Here is a 27,617-nt window from a genome sequence, read left to right on the forward strand (position 1 = left end):
TGTGTTTTGCTTGCCGGCATGTCTTAGGATCATGGCCAGAAGAGGGCCTCAGCTCTTTGGGAACTGGAGTTCCAGATGGTTGTGGATCGCCATGCAGTTACTGAGACTTGAACCTAAGTCTGCAGGAAGAGCAACAGTGCCCTTTAGTGCTGCGCCATCTCTCCAGCCCCTTGAGTGATTGATAATTCTTTTTAAATCACCATGAGGCTTATGGTACCTGATTATTCAAGTTTAGTGACCAAAGGTATAGAAAAAATTTGATAGTCTCATTAGAAGACATTTCTCAGACCTAAGGCTCTTATGTAAGGTATTGAGGTAGACAGTGAATATGAAAAAAGGAAAAAAAAGTGAAATCTTTTGGTTATGAAATTCCCTCAGATTAAACAGTGGGAGAAAAATATTTGATATTCATTCCAAAGTCTCCAGTGTGTTGGTCCGTCATTCTCTTGATGTGATGTGATCAAATGATGGCCTAAGAGAAATGAAGAATTAGAGACGGGTTGGCTTTGTACTTTACTGTGCATTAACTAGTTATTAGTTAAATAACTAATGTCATTATCTACTTCTAAAATATGAAGATAGCAATTGTGTACCCATGAGATTATTAATGGATTATTTGTTTCATGATACTGAGTAAAGTTTTCAGTTAACATAAATAAAACTACGTTAGAATTTGTGCCCCCACCTCTTGCTATATCAGAGAAGGTTCAGGACTATGTGTCATCTAGAACAAAGCTAAAGACATTTTATTATTGGCATATGTAACTGGAGACAGATGGTTTGATTGTCAGTATCATATTCTTTACAGTGTAGAACTGCTTCTAAGCACAATTATTATATTTGTATAAAAGGAGCCATGTGGGTGTCACATCCACTTCAGTGATGAAGCTGATGATGAGATGTTAGGACCTATTCTCCGTAGGCGCTCCACATACTCTCTTCTCTGTTTTACCGTCAGCTCTTCCATCGAATGCTCTGGTTTTGTGGGGTTTGGGATGTAACCCAAGGCTTCTTTAATCCCCTGTGTTCTTTACAGTGTGTGCGTGCTCCCTGTCTCAGCATAGGATGAACTGCAGACTCTGTAGTCTCGAGCCCTTCTATACCCTTAGGAAAACTTCTCTGGATCTGAAAGGCTTTTGGTGTGTGGCTTACGCCATACATATTTGCTGCCTTAGAAAACAAAGTGGGGACATTAAAATATTTATTGATTTAAATAACTTTTGTAAACCCATTCTGTATAAACATGAATATATATATATATACATATATATAATTGCTAGCAATTTTCCTCAGTGATATATATCTGTGAGTTTGTCCGTCTTACCTATCGTCAGTCTGTCTGCCATCTATTGATTTACTTTGTAGCTCTGTAGCGGTAGCTCTGGCTGGTCTGAAACTCACTCTGTAGACCAGGCTGCCCTTTAATTCACAGAGATCTGCCTGACTCTGTCTCCCGGGCACTGTTTTTGCAAGCTCTTCATTTCCAGTGTCTTCTTTGAACAGAAGCTACTTGACTTCTCTCTTCTCCCCTGTGGTCAGTCTGCTGAAATCTCAAACACGATCAAAGCTCTTTCACACTCTGACTTGAGAGACAAAGAGAGCGAGAGGCGGCAAATGCAGCTTAGTTTGTTATGTGCAGGTTTGGCACCGTGGGCTCATAATGGGGCCTTGTGCATGCACTGAAAACCACTGTCCACACACTAAATGTCCAAGGATTGCTCATGAAATATCTTCAGTTTCCATTATATTTCCTGCCTTGTACTTCCTGCAGTCTGGACCTTGAATGCACCTCAAAGCCATGTTCTCAAAATTAATCTCCAGCTTGGTTAGAAAGTGGCAGAAACAAAAGAGCTATGGCATGGCAGGGGGTTTAAATCACCAATGAATTTTTTTCTTTCTTACTGTTGTTGTTTTTAAAGACAGGGTTTCTCTGTGTAGGACAGTTTCAGGCTGTCCTGCAACTCACTGTGTAAACTAGGCTAGCCTTGAACTCAGCGATTCCCCCTGCCTCTGCCCTCCTTTCCTGGGTTTAAAGGTGTGTACCACCATGCCCTCACTCCAGTTTTGTATTGTATTTATTGTTTTACTCTTTCTTATTTGTTTGCCCATCATACAGTAATGGGCTTCCCCTGTATCATGTGTCTCACATGGTGTGCTGTCTTGCTCTAGGCCCAAAGCAAGGAGGCCAAGCAACCATGGCCAGAAACGTTGAGAACCGTAAACCTTTTCCCCTTCTGAGTTTTCTCAGTTATTTTGTTTAGGAATGGAAAGCTGACTTACATGGAAAATCCATTTCCATCTAACGAGTGTGACCAAGGCAAGAGACGAAGACTGAAAGAAGAAGGCACAAATAATGATTTTAATTTCGTCCTACATTTTCCTGTTGGCTGCACCTTCAGTGTCAATTAGCAGGAAACCAGCTGCTCCCAGCCGAGCTGCTGCTGCTCCCATTGATCTGAACTGGCCTTTACTGCGTGCTCAGAACAGAGTGGTCACAGGTAGGGTGGGGGTTGGCAGAGACAGCTTGGTGCATCCCTGGGTCTTTGATTGGCTGCCCCAGCATACACTCTTATGACGGCGACCCATTCGTGTTCACCTCGCACATTACTGTAAACACTCCAGGGAAGTTCCGTGTGGGCTGTCTGTGAACTGCTTGTGACTATACCAGCTGAACTGCAAGAGAGAAGAAGGTCCTTAGAGAATGGTTGTTTAAAAAAAATTGCTATTGTAACATCAGGACTTGAGGTTAAACCCAGTTTTGTTTGCTATATTATGTTTGTTGAAAAAGTCACAAAGTCTGGCATCAAAAGGAGGAGACATAGACCCTTCATTTTGTTTAGGATGATGATGACGACGACTACTACTACCATCATCATCATTAATTTATCCATTTAATTGTTTGTTTTGCATTCATTTATATCTGTGTACCACGCGTATATGTGGTGCTTGCAGAAATATGAAGAGGGCATCTGATCCCCTGTAAATGGAGGTGCGTGTAGTTGTGAGCCACCGTGTAGGATCTGGAAATCAAACCTCAGTCCTCTGGAGGAGAATCTAACCAGAACCATATCTCCAACCTCCAGACCCTACATCACAGTGAAGCGGATGTCTGGAACTTGGGAATGTTTTTTTTTTTTTTCTTTCTTACTTTGTGTCTCAGTCATCCAGAATTACCTCTGTTCTGCGTCCTGCCTCCAGGTCCTTTTCCCCAAAGCAGAGGCTTCATCACCAGCTCCCGCTTCCATAGGACATGAATGAAGGGTACCTTGTGTTCCAGATGAGCTGCTTGCTGCTGTGCTCCCTTTTTAGCCTTCTCTGTCCTTCAGCCCAACTTTGGCATCCTTGGGGTGTGTGTGTGTGTGTGTGTGTCTGGTGTGTGTGTGTGTGTCTGGTATGTGTGTGTATGTGTGTGTGTGTGTGTGTGTGTGTGTGTGTGTGTCTTTGTTATAGAAGAAGTTAAATAAGTAGCTGGCATGGTAGTACACATCTTTAATTAAAACAGAGTTAGAAGCACTTGGATCTTTGTGAATCTGAGACCAGCATGGTCTACGTAGAGAGTGAGTTCCTGACCAGTGGTGGCTATATAAAGAGGCTCTGTTTCCAAAAATTACCAAAAACAAACAAACAAACAAACAAACAAACAAAAAACGAAAAAAATCCAAACAACAACAACAAAAAAGGAAGAAAAGAAAAAAAAGATAAAAAGGAAGAAGTTGGCAAATGAACTATGACTATAAAGTAAAAGAATTTTCACTTAAAAAAGATAGTAGTGCAAAACAACTTTGGTATACAAAGTTGCCAGTAATTTACCTACGAATGTATAGCTATTAAACATGGGCAGATGCAAAATTTTAGGATGTGACATTTATTTTAACTTAGTAGAGAGAAATATTTTATTCTTAGGAAGCCAGATTTAGCACAGTTAGATTGAAATATTAGTTTTGTTCCGATACATGACATGCTCAGTTCCACTCCTGTCAAAGTGAGGGAATCTGACACAGTAACTTGGGACATCATCTGGAAGACCCAACCTGCCTGTGCCACATGCACATTATAGGGAAGTTGCCTCAGTACCCCTTGCCACCCCGGCTATTTACAGAGTGTGAATCCCTGGTGAGCAGACCTATGGACATAAAGCTAACCCAATGAATAAAATATACAGTCTAATTTTAGATATGAAATTATGATAATTCAGTACCTGATAAGATTGATATTTCAGGTTGGTAGGAAAAAGATGAATTATTTAATGAAAAGTGTTGGAACACTTGCCTGTCATCTCAAAGGCTGCAGCAGGGGCTCTGTCACACTCCTGCTTGTGTAGCAGGAATCCAGAGAGTCAAACTATGTCACAATGCAAATTGTAAGTAAGGGTCAGAAGTAAAGAGGTATTCTCACAATCTGGATGTGGCATTGAGACTCGATGGGGGAGGGTATCTCAGTAGAAACACTGAAAGAATACTCCAGCTTGATGACTACAAAGGTGTTTAAAATTTTTATTTTAATATTTAGATTTTTTTGCAGAAAGATATATTATACTGGAGAAATATTTGCAATTTTTATGTCAAACAAAAAGCCAATATCCTCCAGGTTCAAAGAATTCTAAAATAAGCCTCTAAGATTGCATCTCTAAGGTAAGGACCTAATTAGAGTTATGGGGAAGATATAAAACAGACAATTCAAAAGTAATGAATATGTGGTCAGTGACAAATCAGAACATAGGCAAACATGTTAGCATTAAAGTGCAAATTAAAGCAGTAATGGTGCAGTCTTGGTCAGTGCCTCAAGTGACAGTTAAAAAGATGATTCTGTAATTTATAATGGTGTTGATAAAAATAAAATATCATCTCTCCCTTGAGCTCTTGTGAATGGGTCACTTTTCTTAGTTTATAAAACCATGAACTATAAACCATAAAAGGAAAATAAAGAGCACGCAAAGTTTTATATGTATATTATGTTTGTGCACACACACACACACACACACACACACACACACACACGGTTGAGAGTATGGTGGCACACAGTTTTAATCCCAGCACTCGGAGGTGGAGACGGGTGAATCTTTGTGAGTTCGAGGCCAGCCTGATCTACAGAGTTCCGACTCAGCCAGGGCTATGCAGTAAGCCCTTATGTAAAAACAAAACAAAATAAAAACCAAACAAACCAAAAGTACATTACCTCACCAAATATTTTGCAAATGTTCCTACTCAATTCCCTTATCTACCACATCGTGGACCAGTTATGGATTTGCCCTTCGGCAAGAACTGTGGACTGCTCTTTCAACAGTGCTGCCCTAATGCACTTGGACCAGCCTTCGTTTTTATCTTGCCTGTCTTCCTGAAGATGAACAGCATGCATAACATTTTAAGTGTACATTTCCTTTCTTCAAATGTAGTATGAAGCTACAACCCGATAGCCATGTAAAGAAGGTGATTATCGTCAGAATTTTTTAATGATAGCAAGAACGATGGAATATCCCTCTGGTAAACCAGTGGTTTAATCATTATGTATGGTAGAGGCAGATGGCCGAATGTTGGGCAGCCATTAGAAAGTAGGAGACTTCAGACAGACACGCCAACTTCAGCTAGTCCTGTGTGCTACAGGCCTGGTTCCTGCATGCTTACGGCGGTGCAAGTCATGGGTAGTTGTCAATGGAGAGCGACAGGCTGCAGAGGAGCATGGAATTAGTCATCCAGCCAGTATGGATTGTCGCCCTATTGATCTAGGATCTGGGGCTTCATATTATGCTCTGGAACACTAACGATAACACAGTCAAGGGATATTGCTACCTTGATTATATCAGAGAGAAAAGGGATGCATTACAGCTTTAGGAAACCACAGGCTGGAAAGGAGTCCCTGAGAAGGTAGTCTTTGAGTTGAGGACCTGAGGTGCTAAGATAGAAGTGTCTTGTCTGGGGAATGCCCCCTCCCGCAAGGTTGCTAGGGGTGATGGCAGATGTCAGCACCCCAAGGCAGAAGAGCAAGGAAGTCTGCATGACTGGGCTGAGCAGGAAGTTTGGATGGTGGAAGTTTGGAACTTGGTTTGGGATCTGTAAAATTTAAGATTTTCGTTAGATAGATGTTCATGTCAAGATAGATATAAACCTGCAATTGACTCGACCTGGGAAGGAGATGGGCAAATACAGGAGCTATAAGTGGGTGAGGACAAGAAAAAGTGAATGTGTACAGGAAGCCGTGGGGGCTGAAGAATGACTCTCAGGACACTTGTTCTTCAGAATAGGGTGATTACAAAGAATCCATATTAAAGATCAGCAACAAGAGAAAAATACCAGGGGAGGAAGAAAACCAAGGCAGCATAGCATCTGAGATGCCAATTGACACGTGTGTCAAAAGGAGGCATCATAAGAGGACTGGCTTAGGAAGTGAGAATTGAAACTTGGCCAGAGTGTAAGTGCGTTAACAGACGTAGAGCCTTTCTAGATGACATGTGAGTTATGAAGCATGGACTCCCAGCTACTGCTGAACACTATCATTTTAAGGATTCAGAAAGGAAAACTTCTATTATTTTCATAATACCTTGAAATTGCTACCTTGATAAAGCAACCAAAACAGGAAGAAGAATAAATCAGCTTTATGGAAGGGCAACATTCCTATGTCCCTTGAAATGACTTTTAATTGTTCGGCTGACTGATGCATATGTAGCTGTACAAATGTAGCCATTCGTGGAGCCATAGCCCATGGAGGAAGTAAAGTCTAGCTAGTTGTATTCTAGCTAAGAGTAACAGGGAGAAGGACCCAGAGCAGGGAGGGGGTTAGGGAGAAAGGGCTAGGAAAGAAGAAAGGGGAGGAGAAAAGGGAACTGTTTAGGAAACACCATGTGCTTGGTAAAGTTTGAGCCCAGAAATGTAAGACCACAACAACAACAACAACAACACAACAACAACACAACATCATAGTAACAATAAAATAACTGCACTATCTCCTTTCACAAGAACTTTGCCCATACTTGAAAACACACATTCTTTGTACATAAGTAGTTTCCCTATTGCTTAAATCAGTATACCATAACTCCCCTTAGAACAAAATCTTTATTTATGTCTCTGGGCCCTGAGCCATAAATATCTATAACATGCTGGTGCCAGAAGAACATTTGTTGTTCATGAATCCCTCACCCCTTTGGGCCAGTTGATTTGTTAAAAGTAAACAAACATGTCACACTTCTGGTCCTTTTTCTAGAAAAATATCAATAAACATATTAAAGTAAAACTTCAAAATATGCGTTTAACAGAGTCTCTGTTTAGAAAGGAAAACCCAACCATTTGCTGGTAGAGAATTCTTGTCCTGTCCTAAAATGATCTAAACTGGGAATTAAAATTACACCTGAGGGGAGTGTCAGGGTGTTAAGTTGTTGTTTCTTGACTCAACATCCTGCCCCTTCACCACATATGGCCACAACACATACACATTCTAGAGCTTATCAAATAAGGGCAGGACGCAGTTAAGATAACGTCCCCACCCCCACCCGACCAGCGTTCTACAGAACATACAGGGAGAGATTTATGCGCCAGGCACAGATGGATGGAGTTCGCTCGTACATAAATATTACCTCCGTTTTGCCAGGGAGTTTTCAATTATGGGTCCAAGACCGTAGTGTCCTGGGGATTGTCCTCTGGATTTGTATTGTCCCCAAGTTGCTCTGCTCAGTGTGGAGCAGGTTAAACTCTTGCAGATTCTTGAGGTTCTGTGAATCGGGGATTGGGGCTTTTGGACAAGTGTCAGCGAAGATGGTTTCCAGCATCTCTGTGATCAGTAAGTGGGCGTTTTACTGATCAGCACTCTGCTTTTCACAGTATGCTAATTTGTGGAAAAATATGAAGCTCGGCACAGAAATAAAAGCTGTTCGAGGTTGACACACAGTACCAGGCGATATTGTTTGGAGTTTTATATTTTTAAAAGAGCACAGGTAGTAAAATGATAGTTGAATGGATGTGGAACACCTTTCTGATTGAAAGAACTTTCTACTGTAATTAGCATTTATTGCCGTGGAACTTGAAAACCTAGGTTTTAAGTATCCTTCAAATGATATGTATATGATTGCTGAGCTACATAGAAATGTCCTGGAAAATATGGTTTATTCGCTATACTATCTCATATAAACAGACAAAATAAACAGATTAAACAGACCCACTTCCTTAGACCCACCCTTCTCAGATCTACCTCCTCAGACCTACCCTCCTCAGACCCACCCTCCTCAGACCTACCTCCTCAGTCACCCTCGTCAGACCCACCCCTTCAGACCCACCCTTCTCAGACTCACCCTTCCCAAACCTACTTTCCTCAGTGTGCTCTCCCACCTTTCAAGGGATATATCTGGAAGGTGTGACCTAACTCATTTGACAGGTTATTTCAGCCTTCTAGTATCATCTTGTAAATTCTGAGGGACAAAAATGTTTCCATTCAGTTCTGTTTCTGTCTCTGTCCCTGTCCCTGTCTCTGTCTCTGTCTCTGTCTCTCTCTGTCTCTCTCTCTGTCTCTCTCTTTCTCTCTCTCTCTCTCTCTCTCTCTCTCTCTCTCACACACACACACACACACACATACACACACACACACACACACTCCTTTAGTTTAGACAACTGCTGTATTAGCTGGCGGGGTTCATTGCCCAAAGCTACTGCTAACTTGTTTGCATTGAAAATATCTGACAAAAAATATAAACAGTTTTCTCCAGTAAGTAGCTCATAAAGAATATTTTATTTATTGTGATTATAGGAACAGCCTGTTGGAGTGAACCAGCTGCCACAGTTAAACTAGAACTTTAGGCTTCTTCCACGTGGAGAATAGTTACTTCAGAATGGTCTGTTGCTTTTGCAGTGTTTTCACTGTGAAAAGGAAATACTTAGTGTCCATCACCCTTGGGAAGTATTACCATCACCTATTACTATCATCAAAGTTGATTATAGAAAAGAAAAAATTCAATTGAACTAGTTAGTATCTTGCAGCATACCTCAGTTTTTTCTAGATTTTGCAGGGCTCCTGCTTCAGCCTTCTGAGAACAGGGGCTATATAGGCTATGCCATCACACCGTGGTCTTCAGATCTCAAATGGAAACATTTTTTCCCTCAGTGCTGGTCTCGAATCCTACTTATCAGTTCACCCTTGAGCTCTGTCATCTGCTATTTAATTGAAGATCCAGAAATGAACCCACATACCTATGGTCACTTGATCTTTGACAAAGGAGCTAAAACCACCCAGTAGAAAAAAGACAGTATTTTCAACAAAGGTGCTGGTTCAATTGTAGGTCAGCATGGAGAAGAATGCAAATTGACCCAGTCTCATCTCCTTGTACAAAGCTCAAGTCCAAGTGGATCAAAGACCTTCACATAAAACTAATAGAAGAGAAAGTGGGGAAGAGCCTCAAACACATGGGCACAGGGGAAAATTTCCTGAACAGAGCACCAATGGCTTATATTCTAAGATCAAGAATCGACAAATGGAACCTCATAAAATTGCAAAGCTTCTGTAAGGCAAAGGACACTGTCATTAGGACAAAACAGCAACCAACAGATTGAGAAAAGATAAAACCAATCCTACATCCGATAGAGGGCTAATATCTAATATATACAAAGAACTCAAGAAGTTAGACTCCAGAGAGTCAAATAATCCTCTTAAAAATGGGGTACAGAACTAAACAAAGAATTCTCAGCTGAAAAATAACCAATGGCTGAGAAGCAGCTAAAGAAATGTTCAACATCCTTAGTCATTAGGAAAATACAATCAAAACAACCTCACACCAGTGAGAATGGCTAAGATCAAAAACTCAGGTGACAGCAGATGCTGGTGAGGATGTGGAGAAATAGGAACACTCCTCCCTTGTTGGTGGGATTGCAAACTGGTACAACCACTCTGGAAATCAGTCTGAAGGTTCCTATGAAAATTGGACATAGTACTACCTGAGGACCAGCTACACCACTTCTGGGCATACACTCAAAAGATCCCCCAACATATAACAAGGATACATACTCCACTATGTTCATAGCAGCCTTATTTATAATAGCGAGAAGCTGGAAAGAACCCAAATGTTCTTCAACAGAGGAATGGATACAGAAAATGTGGTACATTTACACAATGGAGTACTATTAAGCTATTAACAATGACTTCATGAAATTCTTAGGCAAATGGATGGAACTAGAAAGTATCATCCTGAGTAAGGTGTCCCAATCATAAAAGAAAAAAACATGCTATGTACTCCCTGAGAAGTGGATATTTGCTCAAAAACTTGGAATAACTAAGAAAAAATTCACAGATCCTATGAAGCTCAAGAAGAAGGAAGATCAAAGCGTGCTTCAGTCCTTCTTATAAGGGAGAATAAAATACTCAAGGGAGGAAATATAAGGACAAAGAGTGGAGCAGGGGCTGAAGAAATGGTTATCCAGAGAGTGCCCCACCTGGGGATCCATCCCATATGCAGCCACCAAGCCCAGTCACTACCACTGATGCCAAGAAGTGCTTGCTGTCCCCTGAGAAGTTCTGCCAGAGCCCTACGAATTCAGATGAGGATGCTTGCTAATCATTGGACTGAACAAAGGGGACCCCAACAGTTAAGGAAAAGACTGAAGGAGCTGAAGGGGTTTGCAACCTCATAGGAAGAACAATATCAACCAACCAGACCCCACCAGAACTTCCAGGGACTAAACCACCAACCAATGAGCACACATGGAGGGACCCATGACTCCAGCCACATATGTAGCAGAGGATGACATTGTCTATCATCAATAGGAGGAAAAGCCCTTGGTCCTGTGAAAGCTGGTTTCCCCAACTTAGGTAATGCCAGGGCGTTTAGTGGGAGTGGCTGGGAGTGGGAGCATCCTCATAGAAGCGGGGCGGGGGGGGGGAAGGGATAGGAAAGGGAGTCAAGGTAATAACATTTGAAATGTAAATACATAAAATATCCAAGAATGAAAATTAAAAAAAAATGATTTAGACAGGGCTAGAGAGATGGCTAATTGTTAAGAGTGAGTACTGCTCTTGCAAAGGACCCAAGTTTGACTCCAGTCCCCACATTGGCTGGCGTACAAGTACCTGTGACTACAGTTCCCGGGAAATCAAATATCTCCATTTCCTGTGGGCACTTGAGCTCAAGTACACATACTTATACACAGATACAAATTCATACGCATACTTTAAAAAATAAAATAAATAAAAAATATCGAGGCAGTCTTGCCACATTGGCCAGGCTGGCCTCAATTCCCTATACAGTTCATGCAGACCTCTTAAACGGCAGTCCTCCTGCCTCAGCATCCAGAGTGGGTGAGAGACCACCACACTCCACTGCAAAGGTACATTTGAGTGGATTTAGACCGAATTAAAAATGAGTCTCAATTTGGATGTCTGTACTATGTATTCCTTAATTACTTTCGTTATCACAAAATCATGCATGAGTGTTTTCTTTTCCTCGCATTTAAGACCAGTCTTTGTTGTCTGATTGGAAGTGCTCAGCATTTGAGAATAATTTATAAAATGTATATAACCGTGACAAAGAGTGGTTTAGATAGACTGCTGTTGAAGCAACCATTTTACTGTGCTGCTTCTTCCTTATGGATGACAGTGTATCTTTTGAGCATTGCGAAACACTTCATAAAGTCCTTTCTTTCATAAGCAGGAATTTTGGGCCAGGCCTAGAGCACATTCATAGATTGCTTTTCTGTGCAGTTTCTGGGCAAGAGCATTGCTTTAAAGATGAGGAAAATGTGTACTTTTGGCTTGGGGATTCCATATTAAGAAGAACATGCAAATTTCCCCAAGGAAAACTGCATTTGCATGTACAAGTTCTCCCTGTAATTAGAACAATTTCCTCCTCTTCTCTTTTTATTTTTTTTAAATTCAGCTTTTCAGCGTATTAAGTATAAGGCTTTGCCTTTTCCACAAAGGCAGGCCTTTCTGGAGGGATTGAAGGCTGAAGAGTCTCATGCTGGTTCCCTGCAAAAGTCAGGAGAACTGAGGTGGGGGGGAGGGGCTGAGATCTTATACATACCAGTTTACCTGGTGCCAACCCGGTGCTCAGAAGGAAAATTAATGGACTCATTTACACACAAGTAAAGTTCAGGAAGCAAGTTTCCGTCTATTCTGAGGTCCGTTTAAATTGTAATAAAAATTAAAATGCCTGAAATATTTTGGCATTGGAACTTTGCTGTGTTAGCTCATGGGCACCTCCCAGCTTCCTCAGATAGCAACACAAAACTGGCAGCCCCCCAAGGGAACATTCTTTGAGGACCTCCCTGGGAGACAGGAGAGGGAACTTGGAGTTCTGATTGCGCAAATGCGCCATGCTAGTGTCCTTGCATTCACAGACCGCCTGCTGTCCTCTGCTGTCCTATAGGTCTGAATGTCTAAGGAGATAGCCGGAAATACAGGGGATTTCGGGGAAATCATATCTTGCTAGATACTTTAATTATCTTTGTGGATTTTTTCCCTTGGTTTTCTCATAATCAAAATTGCCAAAATGCTTAATTTTATTTGTTTCTTAATAATCTAAATTGCTAAGTAATCTAATATTCCAAATTATTAAAACAGTATCAAACACAATTAAACTTCTTTTATTCTGGAGTTTTCAGTTCTCCAGGTTGTTACTAATATTGCACCAATTCTGTTCATTGGTGTCCCTGTCAGGAGAATGCTAAGCACAGAACCTGGCCTGTCTGGCTACCTCACATAGCTTTGTGTTCAGCAGAATGAGAGGGAAGTTTCTTAAGATATTTCTTCTTCCTCTTCCTCTTCCTCAACACCAGGGTTGCCTCAGATTCACAGAGAGCCTCTGCCTCAAAGGTTGCTCCCACCACACACTGTCCCCAGGAAGGACTTCTAATAAAACAATTTGGGACTGACAGAAGACCCTTTGAAATAAGTGTTCTGTTTGCATGGGGGTGACCAGATTTTAGGTTCTGAGGAGAGATAGGAAGATAACGATGCTTAGAACATGGCACTGACCCAAGCTGAAGAAGCTGAAAGTGAATGAATGGCCCAAGCAGAGTCTTGGAGCGAGCATGGAGAGTGAGCATGTCAGGGAGGGTGCTGAGAGCCTGGGCCTCAGCCTTGGGAGGAAGGAGTGTTAAGTACTAAACGTGGGGTTATATCATGAGCTCCCTTCTGTTTATTCTTTAGCCAGTGAACGAGTCATGACTGTAAGAAGAGTCAGCCAGAGGAGGAACAAGACCAATTTACTATGTTAGAGGCCCTTACCTCTCCTCAGAGCAGCTTTCTAAAACCCTTGGTGAGACTTGGGGAGAGCTCACACAGCTTCCTAAGGTGCCCGTGTCCTGACATTTGCTCCTGTACAGGTGTGCTATTGCAGAGGGAGCATTTCTTGCCTAAGGAAGCTCGTGACGAACCTGGGCAGGGCTCTGCTGCCTGGAGAAGGTGAGCTGGTAGTTAATGCTTTGCTGTTAAGCCAGGTGATGACAGTGAATTTCACAGGACATCTGGCCAGCTCCTTTGTCCTTACCAGGCACCCATCACCAGAGGTAGCCTTTGAGGGCCTTTCTTTGCTTGAACAAAGGTGTTGGAGTTTATTTTATACACCTTCCCTCAATTCGAGATGGGAATCTTGTTCTGAGGGTTGACTCCTTCACTGAGAACTATGAGTTTGCGGTCTACATGAAAATTTAAAATTACATTAAAATCTTATTATATTCTCTCTTTTTTTAAAGCCTCTGAGTAATAAATCAAAACCTGAACAGTCCCAGAGGTTCTCCTACAGCTGCAGTGTGAAGACAGTTTTCTTTCCGTGAACGAGGTATCATGTTTTAGTCACTAATGAAGGCACTTCCGTACTGTCATACTCTGTTCATGATAGACTTTAGGAAGCTGTGCACGGTATAATTAAAATGTAAATCTATTGTAATGAATATGAGGCCATTCCTTAAACGTGATGGGTTTTCATCCTCGCACATGCTTGTGTGTGATCAGCTGCTGTTCAGCCTTAGTGAAGTTTACTCTAAATTACAATTTTAAAGTGTGATTTTTAGGCTCTGCACCTGCTGTTTTCCAGGCTTGTAATATGCTCGCTTTAGTAGACTGTTAATGCTACTTTGAAAGTTCTACAGGAGTTTGGAAGAAAAGAAAGCTCTTCGTGGTCCTCGTAGTCTGGCAAAGCCACCAGCAAGCACACGTTTGTGCATCTCTGGACCTCCATTAGGACCACATACATTCGTGGTTGAAAATGTGGCAGTTTGGGTACCTACATACTCATCATTTACAGCCCCATTTCTGATGTTATGCTCTAGGTGACATGCAAATGCTGCGTGCATGGCTTTAACGTTCTCATGAACAAAAATGTCAATTACATATATGCTAGTACGTGATTCAATTCTTTGCACCTCTCCGTTTCCCGTTTCTACAAAGGAGCTCTTCTCGAGCTCGGTTTTCATTTTTATTTGAGTTTTTGTACTCTTGCTCCGTGTGTGTGTGTGTGTGTGTGTGTGTGTGTGTGTGTGTGTGTGCCATTCCTCTCCATCGTTTCCCGCAAACTGCCGAACTCCTCCGTTTGCTCCAGTAGGTTTCTTCTGGGTTCTTTGACAGTTCTCACAGAAATCTACTGTCTGCACCTACTAGGTTTATGCACTTGCAGTTTGATGACTGTGTAACATTTCAGCCTTCATTTTGGTTTCCTCTGTTAAAGTAGGTTTACGGTCCATATGTTTATATATTATTTACCCATTTCCACTTATTTGATCATAATCAATCTATCTATCTGTCTGTCTGTCTGTCTGTCTGTCTGTCTATCTATCCATCCATTCATCCATCTATCTATAGTCAAAGGGCATGAAATGCTTTTATAGCTCAGGATATGTGAATTTACAGATGGCATTGAAACCTTTCACAAAGCCATTTAGCCAAAACTTCTCATCAGGAATTGTGAATTCAGCCCCTTCCCCTCCTTCTGTTCCCCGTGCATTAGCCACTCCCACCTTCTTGCTCTCGTGCCTTCTTGTTTCATCTCATCCCTACCCCAGGGCTTTACCACCTGCACTCAGCATTCTGCTCGAGAGCCTTAGACTCCCGACATACTTTTATGAATAATCCGAAATGGTATCTATTGCTTATTGTTGGTTTCAGTCTTAGGGGTTCCATTGCTGTGAACAGACACCATGACCAAGGTAACTCTTATAAAGGACAACATTTAACTGGGGCTGGCTTACAGGTTCAGAGGTTCTGTCTGTTCTCATCAAGGCAGGAAGCAGGGCTGCATCCAGGTAGGCATGGTACAGGAGGAGCAGAGAGTTCTACATCTTGCCCCAAAGTCAAACAGGAGAAGACGAGCTCCCACATGTCTAGGAGGAGGGTCTCAAAGCCTATTCACACAGTGACTCAACACAGTGCACAGCCTTCGAGCAGATCAACAGACTGGAGAGCATCCTTTCTAGGTAGTTCAGTTGGTCTGAGCCTCTTCTGGGCACCTTGGCTTGTCTTTGCTTCTTTTAGGCAATTTGACTGATCTCTGCTTGTTTTAGGATGTGGGGCTTGTCTGAGAGTCTACCTTGCAGCTTGACTTGTCTGAGAGTGACTCTCAATCGTCTTTACTGTTCACTCTTCTGGAGGGAGGAGCTTAGTGAGTCTGATCAGTTTCAGGGACTTTTTGAAGCTATTTTGAGTTGCTTACTTCTGTCGCAGTTTTCCTGCGACAGAGAAAACTGCTACACAACAATGGCCCATGTCAGTTTCCATAAGCTGCACTTCACATGACCAGTAATCAAGTGTAAGTGTTTCGTGGCCAGGTAGGGTATAGTGGAGGGCTAGAATGCTGACTACGACACTTTGGGAGAAACCAGCCTTCTGCTCTTAGAGACTGGCAACACAGTACACTATTGAACGTGGGGTACTTACACTTGCTGTAAATGGCGGTGCCAAGGGGAAACCTGGACACATCGATGCTGTCCAGGGAGCCCAGGGAAATGGTGCAAATTAAAAAATGCAGGGTGCAGTTTCTGCTGAATTGCATTTCCGCCATGATAGAGTCAAACCATGGTAAGTTGGGGAACACCTGTATGAGTAAAGAGAATGCGAGTCAAATTAAGAATAAAATCAGTGCCTCATTAGGAGTGATTAGAGGGGAGAAAAAGCCCCTAGGGATTTCATGAATCCTTTACTCAAGTACTGTTGTGGCATTTGGTATCAGCTGAGTGCCAACCTTAGGAAGTGTTCCTTTGCACTTTATAAAGGCCCCTGTGCTGAGAAAGATTAGACAGAGGGCTCCGGAAGGCTGGAGCCTGGGGAGCTGGCAAGGGCTCCGTGCCTTACTGTGCAGTCGTTCTGAGTTATTGCCGCCGCTGTGTGTTTCATGGCTCAGTGTTAGCGGTTTTCACCAGCCTAGCTGTCGACTCACAGTCGCGGTGTGGTTATGTGCCACTTTCTGGACACGCAGCGTCAGACGCAGGAGGGCAGTTGTTTCCCTAGCGTTATTTCAGCGGACATTTCTCTAGATTAGACTTTCAGCACACCCGGATTCTCATCCAATCATGATCTGTGAGATTTTTCTGCTGTATTCTAGTGCACCGGGAGACTCTGCGATAGCCAATAAGATATTCCTCTCGTGTTAAGCTTATAATTGGCAGGTCCCCATAGGGATAATCATTATCAGTGCTGTGAAAGTGCCTCTTGTCTGTTACGTCTGGGAAATGAAAGTTTTGTAAAGGTCAGAAGAAAGTGTGCCCCCAATTACGGTGATGACTTGTACATCACAAATAGTTTAATAGCTTGGAACCTTACTCCGTCTCCTTTACAGTGTCAAAAAGGAAAGTAAAAATAAAAAAAGTGCCTATTCACGACACTACAACTTCACTCTATGGTTTTAAGAAGGATGAGAAGGTGTCCATTTCAGAAGGGTTTGATCAGCATCCATGGCTGTGCACTTGCTGCAGTGGGAACCATTTAAATCACGTAAGCCTTAAGTGTATGTATCAGTTCACCTTTATTAATTTGTCAAGGTTAATGTCTGCGTAATGAATTGAAGATAATTAAAGATTCATTGGCAGCCATCTGCTCATGTTTTCTCAGGGAAGTAAGTTTTATAACCCATCTTGTCATGCTTCCTAAGGAGGCTTCGTTAGCACAGACTCCATTTTTAAAGGCAAGCCACAGCTGGCTGCTGTTTTAGGTGATGTGAGAATTCTCATTTTTAATTTTAATTCTCATTGTAATTCTCATTTTTAAGCTCATGGCTGCCTGTCAGGGAGTTCTGACGCCAGACCTCTAAGAACCGGGCGCACATTTGCAGATGCTGTCACGGTTGGGAGTGAGCTGGTCAGACTCCGACCTGTCAGTCAGCTCTTTCAGAGGTCTGCGTAACAGGCTGGTCGGCTGGCATCTGTGTGATTATCCAGCCCTAGAGGCAGAGCTCTGGGCGCTGCCCCAAGAAAGACAACCTCATCTTGTATCCAGCTACATGTCCAAGGAAGGAAGCTGAAGGAGCACAGGGCTTTCCCCGGTGCCTCCCCTTCGACTGCTTGCCTTATTGCTGGAGGAGGCTACAGCAAGTCCATGCAAAGGAGGGATTTGGAGGATACAGATGGCTCCGGAAATCTTGACTTCAGATTCCCACATCCTCTCACCTCCCTTGCCATGTTTCTTGGCTAAATTTCCCTCATCAATATCTTGCCATCCCTTCTCAGTGGGGAGTATTTCCCTCAGGCTCTTTCCTCCCTAAGCTTGCTCTGCCTACAGGGGTGTGTCAGTCTTACCCATGCAGCCTTCTCCGCTTCCTATCTCGTTTCTGCCTATTTCCCTGCCTTCCCATGTTCAAATAAATGCATGGCCTTTTACTTGACCTCCCGAGGCTGGTCCTTGAGCTCCACTTTGGGGTCTTTCATCATCCCACGATCCTGTTCCTTCTTCCTTTCTGCCTCCCTCCCTCCTTCCTTCCTGGCTCTTATGCACTGCTCCCTGTGGCCCCACCCCCTTCCACCCTCCCCACAGTTTCTCATCTTTCCTTCAACTTCAGTAGCGTCAGTCACACCTGCTTATTCTCTCAGCCAGGACCAGCTTCTGCCTGCTCTGACTGTGGGAAGTGGTGTGTGCTCAGTTTTCTGAGCCCAAGTAGGCCACCGAGGAACACATTACCATAAAGTGGGCTACTGGGATAGTCTAAAACCCTGCAGGGAGAATTTTTGTTTTGCTTTGAAAGGCAAAGGTGAGCCCTCGGCAGAAATAGCGCTCTAGTGAAGGTTTCAACAACATGTGTCCAACATAGGCACTCAAACAAATGCGTGTGAAACACCAGTCTCCTACAGGCGATGCTGGGCTAGGGTTCTTAGCCTTGCATGCCGTGTACGGGGCATGGCGGGATGTGGACGTTGGCTGTCCCAGTGCCGGAAAGTAGACACAGGTAGTCGGAAGTTCAACAGTAACTTTGGCTCAGTATTTTCCCCCTGCTGATATTAAGGTGATTATGTTTAATGCCTGTTCCTGAAATCAGGTTTCGTTTTAGTCTCAAACTGGAGAATACGAGGTATTAAATATTGCACCTTATTATCAGTAGTATTTCTCTCTCTGTTTCCCCCTCTACACTTGAAAAGAAATGTTATGTGTTTAACTATTTTCTACCAACGTTTGACCTGGTAGAAAACAATAAACGAAATAACGCTTATTGGTCTTCTATGGTTGTGGTTAGGCCCGTATTTTAACAGTGCCGTGTTTTTCTGACGGATATTGAATCGGACAAGAGATGAAGAAAGAGTATTGTATTTTTTTCTTATTGTAAAAATGTTGTTTGTCGAAGATAACTTTGAAAACTCAGGAAAATTGAAAATGAACATTGTTAATGCTTCTTGCCCCTACAAAGGCCACAGCTGACATCACAAACGTTATGCTGATAGAGAGCGGTTGGCCCAGTTCCTTCCTCTGTAGCTGTGCTTGTGTAATTCAGGGAAACGTAGATTTTAGGGACTGCTTTAGAAATATCCTTTTGTTCCATAATTTGGTGTCCTTTATCCCATTACTTTAAAAACTGTTACTGGGGGCTGGAGCAGGTCTCAGTTGGTAGAGTGCCTACCTGACATCCCAAAATCCTGGGATCGAGCCTTACCCTCGAATGACAATAGGTGTAGTGGCCCAGGTCTGTAATTTCAACACTCAGGAGGTAGAAGCAGGGAGATTGAGAGTTCAAGTTCATGCCTGGATATTTAACTAGTCTGAGGCCAATCTGGGCCACGGCACAACTTGACTCGTAAAACAAAACAAAATACTAATTTCTGCTCTTTAAGTTACGGACTTATAAGAATTATAATGCCTATATTTCATGGGAAAACTTAGGTTAATTTATTGTATTCTTTGGATTTCAGCATGCAATATTTAAGAGAGGAAAAAGGATATTGATTTTGTTTAATGGAAACATTTAAAGATCCAGTGTATCTAAGGGGAGAGTGGGTTTTATTTGTCTTCATGTTAGGCCATGCTTAGAGACTAAAGCATTTATACACCACTACCTCTCTACTTTCCCCCTGAGACCACTTGTTGTAATGAGCTGTCAATTATTGTGCATCTGAGTATAGTTAAAAGGACTATTTGGCTTGCAGTGTAAAAGCCAACATGAATTGGCAGGAATTGAATTATAAATGTGGTTCAACCAGGAGCTAGCACGCCCTGCCCCTGTGCACGCAGTGCCGCATCTCTGAAACATTTTGCTACCTGTTTAAAATAGGAAACATGAGAGAACTCCACAGCCGTCCACACAGATATTCACACCCCCTTTGTTTACTGCTGCCTCATCAAAACACTGGAGCCAAATTAGTGGTTCATCAGCAGATGAATGGATAGTGTGTATATATAATGTGAACATAAATATGAATACATGTGGATATATATGTGAATACTAAAGAATAATGAAGTTAAAAATCAGAAAAATGGTTTATATATAATATAATGTTATATATAATATATTGTAATATATATAGTATACATTATTATATTATATATAATATATTAATATATAATGATATAATATTATAAATTAATATACAATAAACTAATAATAGAATATATATTAATATATTAGAATATTTACTATTAAGTGAGGTCACATGATCTTAGAAAGGGAAACCAAGAACCTTCTCTCTCACATGCAGAAGTTGGCTGATATATTTATTTATTAGCAAATGTGCTGGTGGGTACAGTATAATTTGTAGAAAAGGCTTAATATAAGGGTCTGCTGAAGGACTGGATGCCAGTCACGGATGTGAGAAAAGGATGTAAAGTTAACTGATTAGTTCTAATGCTGCTACGGATCTTGTTTTTGGTGGAGGATAAGAACATGAAATATACTTGATAATGGAAATGTAATTTTTTAATGTTCATCTGTTTGATTTATGTGTGTATGTGCGTGCTTGAGTATATGTGTAAAATTTAATCTGAAGCTCCACAGCTTTTGACTATATAGAAGTTATTTTGACCTTTGGGTCTGGCTAATTTTGGTGTGTGATGTTTCTTATTATTTGCAAGTTTTTAAATCATAAATTAGTAAAATTTAATTTTAAAAATAAAAAGTAAGGTAATAAAATGTAGTGGTATAATTGAACATATGGCTATATGAATTTTATGTGTAATATGCATTGGGAAAACCTCATAAGCCAAGCATTCTGGACAGGTACATTCTTATTAAAGTAGAAATGATCAGTCATGATCCCTTGGAGTGATCGAGGGTCACGAGGATCACCAAGGGTTAAGAGTGGGACTACTTTAAAGTGTTTTGTCTTTATACGGAACTCAGAAACAGCCTGTGTCTGTATGTAGGTGGGTCAGAGACCGTGGTGTGTATGATGATCAGACAATAGTGTATAGGAGTCATTTTTCTCCCTACGCCATGTGAGTCCTCAGCTTAAACTTAGGTTGTCAGGCTTCGAAGCAGGAACCTATACCTCCTACTGAGCCTTCTCACCAGCCTAAATTCTATAACTATTAAAATACTTACCGCTGCGTATTACTGTGGCGCAAACGTTACTGTACTGTACTGTATAATGCCGTTTATAAGAGTTCATATTTCCATGGTGAAGACACTACTTTGAAGATGCCGCTTGTAATGATAACTTTAAGAAAACCACGAGATGCTCCACCTGGTGGCACACACCTTTAATCCCAGCCCGAGAGAGGCAGAGACAGGTGGATTTCTATACAGAGTGAGTTTCGGGGTAGCCAAGGCTGTACATAGGCCTTGTCTCAAATAAAACAAAACCCAGCAAAAACCAAAACAACAACAACAAAACCACAAAGCCCAGAGAAACTAACGAGATGATTGTATATTCTTAGTACAGGCAATAACATTGTATTAGTAAACAGAAAAACACTACCTAACTATTTGACAGAAAAATATGGAGAAAACTGTTCTCTGTCAGGATTGCAAACGTTTCTCCAGCTCTCTCATCCACACCTTTACAAAACAGGTAGATGCTGATTTGCAGAAACCTTTCCTATTTAAACTACTGTCAAATAATGTACATAAAGCTCATGACGCAGAGGCTTACAGTTTCGTGGTGAATGTGGCTGTCATATTGTATATACATGCACCTGCGACGTGAGTTGGAGTCGACAGACTTTTTCTGTCAAGTCCAGAAAGTGAGAGTTTTTTGATATTGTTTTCATTTTAGTTTTTCATTCTTATGGCCAAGAACAGTCACAAACAGTACTCAGGTGAACGGGGATAGTGGCATCCTGGCAAACGTATACTCACGAGCAACAAGTTTTGAATCCATTTGATCATGTGTCACGAAGTGCTTGCTTTTCGGATTCTTTTCAGCCACTTAAACGTGTGAAAACCATTCTCGGCTTGCGCGCTTTACAGATGCTAATGCCATGCCTGATTTTCCAGTTGGGTCGTGGCTTTCTTACATTGAATCTAGAGCATTGAAAAATCACTTACAAAATTAAATCAGCGTTTTTAAAGAAATGCTTAAGGAATTCTGCCACAGCTTTCAGAATAGAATGAATGGTTGACTTCATGCAGATAACAAAGAAACACTCCCTTTAATGTGAGCGTCCTTTGGCTCCTTCCAGGCCCTGCATGAAGGGAAATGCTACAGAGGCAGAGGAGGAGGAAGATACAGAAGGAGCAGGTGTGGGGCTGAGGCAGGAGGTTTGGAGTCGACCCTGGGCAGCCAGTTCAACAGCACCCACCACACCCTGTGTAAAGGAGCGGGCCATTTCTGATCCTTTAGATATTGGCTGCCTGTGGGGATTCTCTCTGCACGCACTGTGCCCTTCTCTCTGCACACACTGTGCCCTTCTCTCTGCACACACTATTCCCTATGCAGATTTTCATCTGCATTATTATTTGACAAGTATGACCTTTGCAGTCAGTGCTTTTGAATAGCATCTGATCTTTAGTTTATTAATTCTAAAATGCTTATAGTAAAAGAACTGAAAGTGGAAGCATTGACTATAGCCCAGGAAGCGCATTTTAAGCCTTCTTACCACTCTGTAAGGAACATGATACAATGACAATGTTAAGGCTGACCCGCTGGCTGTCTTCAGGGAGTTTCTGAATGCCTTCCTCCACCCGCTTGCTTCCCCCCAGGTGTCTCTTGGTGACACTTCTGCTTTCCAAGCAGGAGGACACAGTGATGCAATTGTGTGGTTGTGTCGCCTTCCAATACAATGGGAGTGAAACTGTAGGAAGCCCGCTGAGATGTGACTGTCACCTCCTGCTCTAACCACAGAGTGCTCCACAAGTCAGAGAGGGAGGAGCAGGGCACCAGACATCTTGTTAAGGACTGTGCTCTGAGCTTTGTTGTGTAACTGATGAGGGTGTGTGCTGTGAGAAGCAAGAAAGGACATATTGGTATCTTTTAACCTCTCCTTTGAGATTTCATTTTGGTTATTTGATTTGAAGAGTAAAATGTTATTTTTTTTCCATTTTGTAGAAGTTGGCAGTAATGGAATGAAGAGTACTCTTCTTAGATCACCAAATATAGTTGTTTACATGAGCTGGAGAGATGGCTCAGGATTCAAGAGCACTGATTGCTCTTCCAGAGGTCCTGAGTTCAAATCCCAGCAACCACATGGTGGCTTACAACCATCTGTAATGGGACCTGATGCCCTCTTCTGGTGTGTCTGAAGACAGCTACAGTGTACTTATATATAAAATAAACAAATAAATCTTTAAAAAAAGTTGTTTACATATATTATAAAACAAAGGGGAAATATTTGCATTTATTTAAATATAAGTATATATTTAGCATACATTTAAGTATATAAATATATAATATCATATACATACACACATATAATATATATATATATACACACACAGACACAATTAAAAGAGGATATAGTTATTTATACTATGACATAAAATTTGGTAGATATAGATCAATATAAGAAGAGAATGAAGCTTGAGTGTTCTCACTACCCAGCCAGAGCCACCAGGAGTATTTTGGGACTGTCTGGCCCATGTCTCATGTCCCTTATGTATGCAGGATGCTCTAGCCAGTCTTTTGTTTCCCAGGTCACATGTGCGGGGTCCTGTGTGCCTGGGCACAGTGTGTGGTGCTGAGCTCTTAGCTCCTCTTTTCTTGGGGTTACTGTGTTCGTGCAGGAGATGGACAGTGACCTCCATGTCTCTATGTGGTGGTGACGAGTTCTTTGAAAAACTGAAGAAAAGAAGGGAAGGGGACAAGAAGGACTGATATGTCTGTGAAATTAAAGATAGTGGCTGGACTGAAGATCCATTCTTATAAACCTTGGTATGAAAAAGAACCTAGCAGGAACTCTTTTTTTTTTTTTTTTTTACATCACAAGTAAGTTCTCGTAGTACTAGGGACTGCCCCAGAGGTTATAATCTACCGCTGAGCCATCTACCGCTGAACGACATCCCTGGTCCTCATGAAGTTGGCCAGCCTTCAGCTCACTCTGGACCAAGCTGCCCTTCAGGTTGTGATGCTTGCATACTCAGCCTCCAGGTAGCCAGGGCTGGCCACAGGCTTGCAGCGAGGGCTCGGCACACTTTCCACGTTGTTGACTAGAGCTTTAAACAAGTTCTATTGTGAATGGCTTGCTCTATTCTATGACTTACTTAACTCACTGTCTAGTACTATAATTTTTTTAAATTCCAATTACAAATAAGGCTGTGATGTCATTCACTGACCATACATGTGTTTCCATATCTTTAGGATCCAGTTCTAAGAGCAGAATTCTTAGACACAGAGTGTCATGTGTGCCTGTAAGTTTAAGAGATCAAGTTTCTGGCTACTTTATATCTGTCTCTTTCTGCACTCCCCTTCCCAGCAAAAGCAGGTAATACCTCCAGGTTTAGTGAATTCTGCCTCGACAGCGTGCTGCTGCGCTGTGGTTTCATTTTTGTTTCTGAAAGCGAGAGGGCTAACACGCTGATAATCGCATCACTGCGCATGTGCACAAGGCCCTGTTGTTACCAACAAAGTTGGTATGAGACAAAGACAAAAAGATATTAAGCTCAGTAAACCGGCAGCCTTGGGAACACAAGCGATTCAGAGCGAGTCTCAACATGCCGATTCATTTGCTTTTCCTTTTTTTCTTTAGAGGTCTGAAGAAAAAAAAAATCCAAGAGTATTGAATTGAATTACAAAAGAAGCATTTATTCTTGGGAGAACACCCGTTTAGTCTTTTAAACTTGCCTTACAACAGAATTTTCAATTCCATCAAATAAAAAAAAAACTGTTTGCTGTCATGTTTGTTTTTCTTTCAGATGGCATTATCTGAAAAAATACATTAATAATATCGACGCACATACTGTGTCAAATAATTTTATGCCAAGTAATGAAGTTCCTTCATTTGAAACCTGGCGAGCATCTTCTCTGATGTGATGGCCAATCTTGGCTATCAAATTGACACAGCCCAGAATTACCTGAGGAAGTGAGACTGGGGGATTACCTTGATTGGATTGATCTGTGAGCATGTCTGTGGGACATTTTCTTCATTGATGATTCATATAGGAGACTCCAGTCCACTGTGGGCAGCACCATCCCTAGGCAGGTGGGCAAGCCAATAATGAGCATTCTTCCATGGCTTCTGCTTCAGGTTCTTGGCTTGAGCTCCCACCGTGGCTTCCTTAAACAATGGACTGTCAACTGTAAAATGTTTTCAATCCATTCCTTTCCAATTTGCCTCTGGTCATAGTGTTTATCACACAAACAGAAATCAAACTAGAACATCTGAGGTGGGTGTTATCTGTGCTGGAACAGAAGTGATGGGAAGAGGTTATCAAAAACATTTGGGGAGTGTTCTAGGCAGGGGAAACTGCAAGGAGGAAATGAGATCGGGAAGTTGAGCAACGGCCACGGTGGCTGAGACAGGGCAGGAACAAAATGTGAAGGCTGACAGTTTATAAGGTTTGAAAGATGTAGCAAGTCTAACACTCTTTAGAAATGATAGGAACAGTCAAAAGGCTGTGTTAATACCCTGCATCTCAGACTTTTAGACCTGTAAGGTGTACCCCATAATCTTGCTGAAATACAGATGCACAACCAGAGTGTGTCTAGAGTCTGTGCATGAAAGACTTCTTAGGACTGCTGAGGCTCCTGATGTATGTGAGGACTACGTTTTGAGTGGCAAGCTGTTCAAAGACAGGGACACAGGATTTGCTGTTACCCTATGTATTCAGAGAGCGAGGATGCTAGGTCAGTAGCAGCATAAGCCACTGACTGGCAGCTGGGGTTTTGCACGTAGGACTCTAAGCTGCACATTATAAGAGCACCAACCATACCAGGGGATTATGGGTGAGAAACTCTAACTTTGTGTATGTTAAACTTTTACTGCAGATTATTTTTATAACCAGAAAAGAAAAAAAATTCCAAAACCAAAGACCCAAAGACAGACATCTGATCTTTTATTTCACAGCTTTCTTCCTATCCTCCTGTTGGTGGTTTTTCTGGGCCTCACTTGTTTCTCCTGATCATGAGGTTTTTGTTTGTTTGTTTTGTTTTTGTTTTTGTTTTTAAGTCTTTGATTGTGTTGTAGACATTGCAGGTCCTCTGATTTTATGAAACTTGTGGCATCTCCTTTATTGTGGTGAGATACACATCATTTGTTCCACCTTAACTATTTCATTATTGGTGTGTGTGTGTGTGTGTGTGTGTGTGTGTGTGTGTATCATGCATGTATGTGTGTTTCATGTGTGTGTGTGTGTGTGTGTGTGTATCATGCATGTATGTGTGTTTCATGTGTGTGTGTGTGTGTGTGTGTGTGTGTGCATGTGCACATGAGTGCATGTGTGTTGGCTACTTTCAAGAAGACAGTTGAGCAGCCCTAAGTGCATTCAAGTTATTGGGCTTCCATAACCTCCATTGGTTTCCAGAACTTCTTCATTTTACAAAATGAAACAGTATCTATTGAACAGTTATTTTTTTATCCCCCTCCTTGCTTTTGGCAACAGACATCCTTTTTTTCTTCCTAGATGAATTAACTACTTGAGGTGGTCTTTTTGTGACTCACATAGTCACTTAGCTGTGTCTTTAAGGTTTGTCCATGATGTTAGCATGTGCTAGAATTTTGTTCATTTTTAAGACTCATATTACTTCATTGTACGTATGTACATTTTGTTAATCCATTCAAATGATGTGCTCATCTCCCCAATTTCCTCCTCACAGTTCTTGGAATGATGTGCTAATAAACAAGCTGTCCTTCTGAAATCTTCAAGTAGTGTTTGCCTCAGGAGAAGCTAGGAAAAGAGAGGTAAGAGGAATGCTGAATCCCCAGCTGTCCTCATATACACTCACACTCTGTAGCTGGAGAGTTGTGGTGTCCTGAATCCACACCTACACACACACACACACACACACACACACACACACACACACATACACACTCACCCCCCACACTCACACACACACTCTCACACACACTCACATACACACTCACATACACACTCACACAACACACTCACACACACTCACACACACTCTCACACACACACACTCACACACACTCACACACACACTCACACACATACACTCACACTCACACACACTCACACACTCTCACACACACTCACACACACACTCACACACACTCACACACACTCACACACACTCACACACGCACACTCACACACTCACACACACTCACACTCATACACACACTCACACACACACTTACACACACACTCATACACACACACTCACACACACTTACACACACACTCACACACATACACTCACACACATACACACACACTCACACTCTCACTTATAGAGGTATAGCTGTAGAGTGGTAGTATGCTGAATCCGTACCTACACTCACACACACTCAGTATCTAGAGAGTGTGTGTACAGTCTGGGCGACAAGTCTGAGTCTTACTCCTGTCCATCTTTCATTTCCACCCTGTTCAGCCACAGGTTCAAGACACTTAAGTCTGTTCCCATCAGCATTTAAATCCTGTAACATCTTGTACAAAACCAGTCTTTTTAAAGCTCTCTTTAAAAAGCCAGTATGAACTCAGGGGATCTTCTTTGGTCGTATCTAGTCCGTTGTTCTTATCTCTCTTTGTAATGTTACTTATGTAGTGTGTTTTCCACAAAAAGTATGTTCTTAGTAGTGAGCTTGGAAATGGATGAGTTTCTGATACCTGTGTTCCACTTCAGCTTGAAGATGCCTGCAGCCTGTGCCCATCACAGCTCTTCTTCATTGTCTTTCCAGAAGTCTGG

General features: G+C 41.9%; 1 protein-coding gene and 1 long non-coding RNA gene across 17 annotated transcripts in view; one reads left to right on the forward strand and one right to left on the reverse strand.

Annotated features, from left to right (window-relative positions):
• The window catches only part of Plcb4 (phospholipase C, beta 4), a 369,409-nt gene that overhangs the window by 47,566 nt on the left and 294,226 nt on the right, over window positions 1-27,617 (forward strand). Inside the window, exon 1 of one of the 16 annotated variants that reach the window (XM_039104320.2) lies at window positions 26,579-26,646. The exons of the other annotated variants lie outside the window; for them this stretch is intronic. The gene's annotated coding sequence lies outside the window, so the exon portion shown is untranslated. Of the gene's footprint in view, window positions 1-26,578; window positions 26,647-27,617 lie in introns of those variants that run through there. 16 annotated transcript variants of the gene reach the window in all.
• On the reverse strand, window positions 1,464-15,994 carry LOC134486450 (uncharacterized). The gene is made up of 2 exons (XR_010065398.1): window positions 15,838-15,994; window positions 1,464-2,673 (listed from the first exon to the last, which is right to left on the reverse strand). It is a non-coding gene; the product is annotated as an uncharacterized LOC134486450 (long non-coding RNA).

The sequence above is a fragment of the Rattus norvegicus genome, chromosome 3 (assembly GCF_036323735.1).
Source record: "Rattus norvegicus strain BN/NHsdMcwi chromosome 3, GRCr8, whole genome shotgun sequence".
In the NCBI taxonomy this organism is placed as follows: domain Eukaryota; kingdom Metazoa; phylum Chordata; class Mammalia; order Rodentia; family Muridae; genus Rattus; species Rattus norvegicus.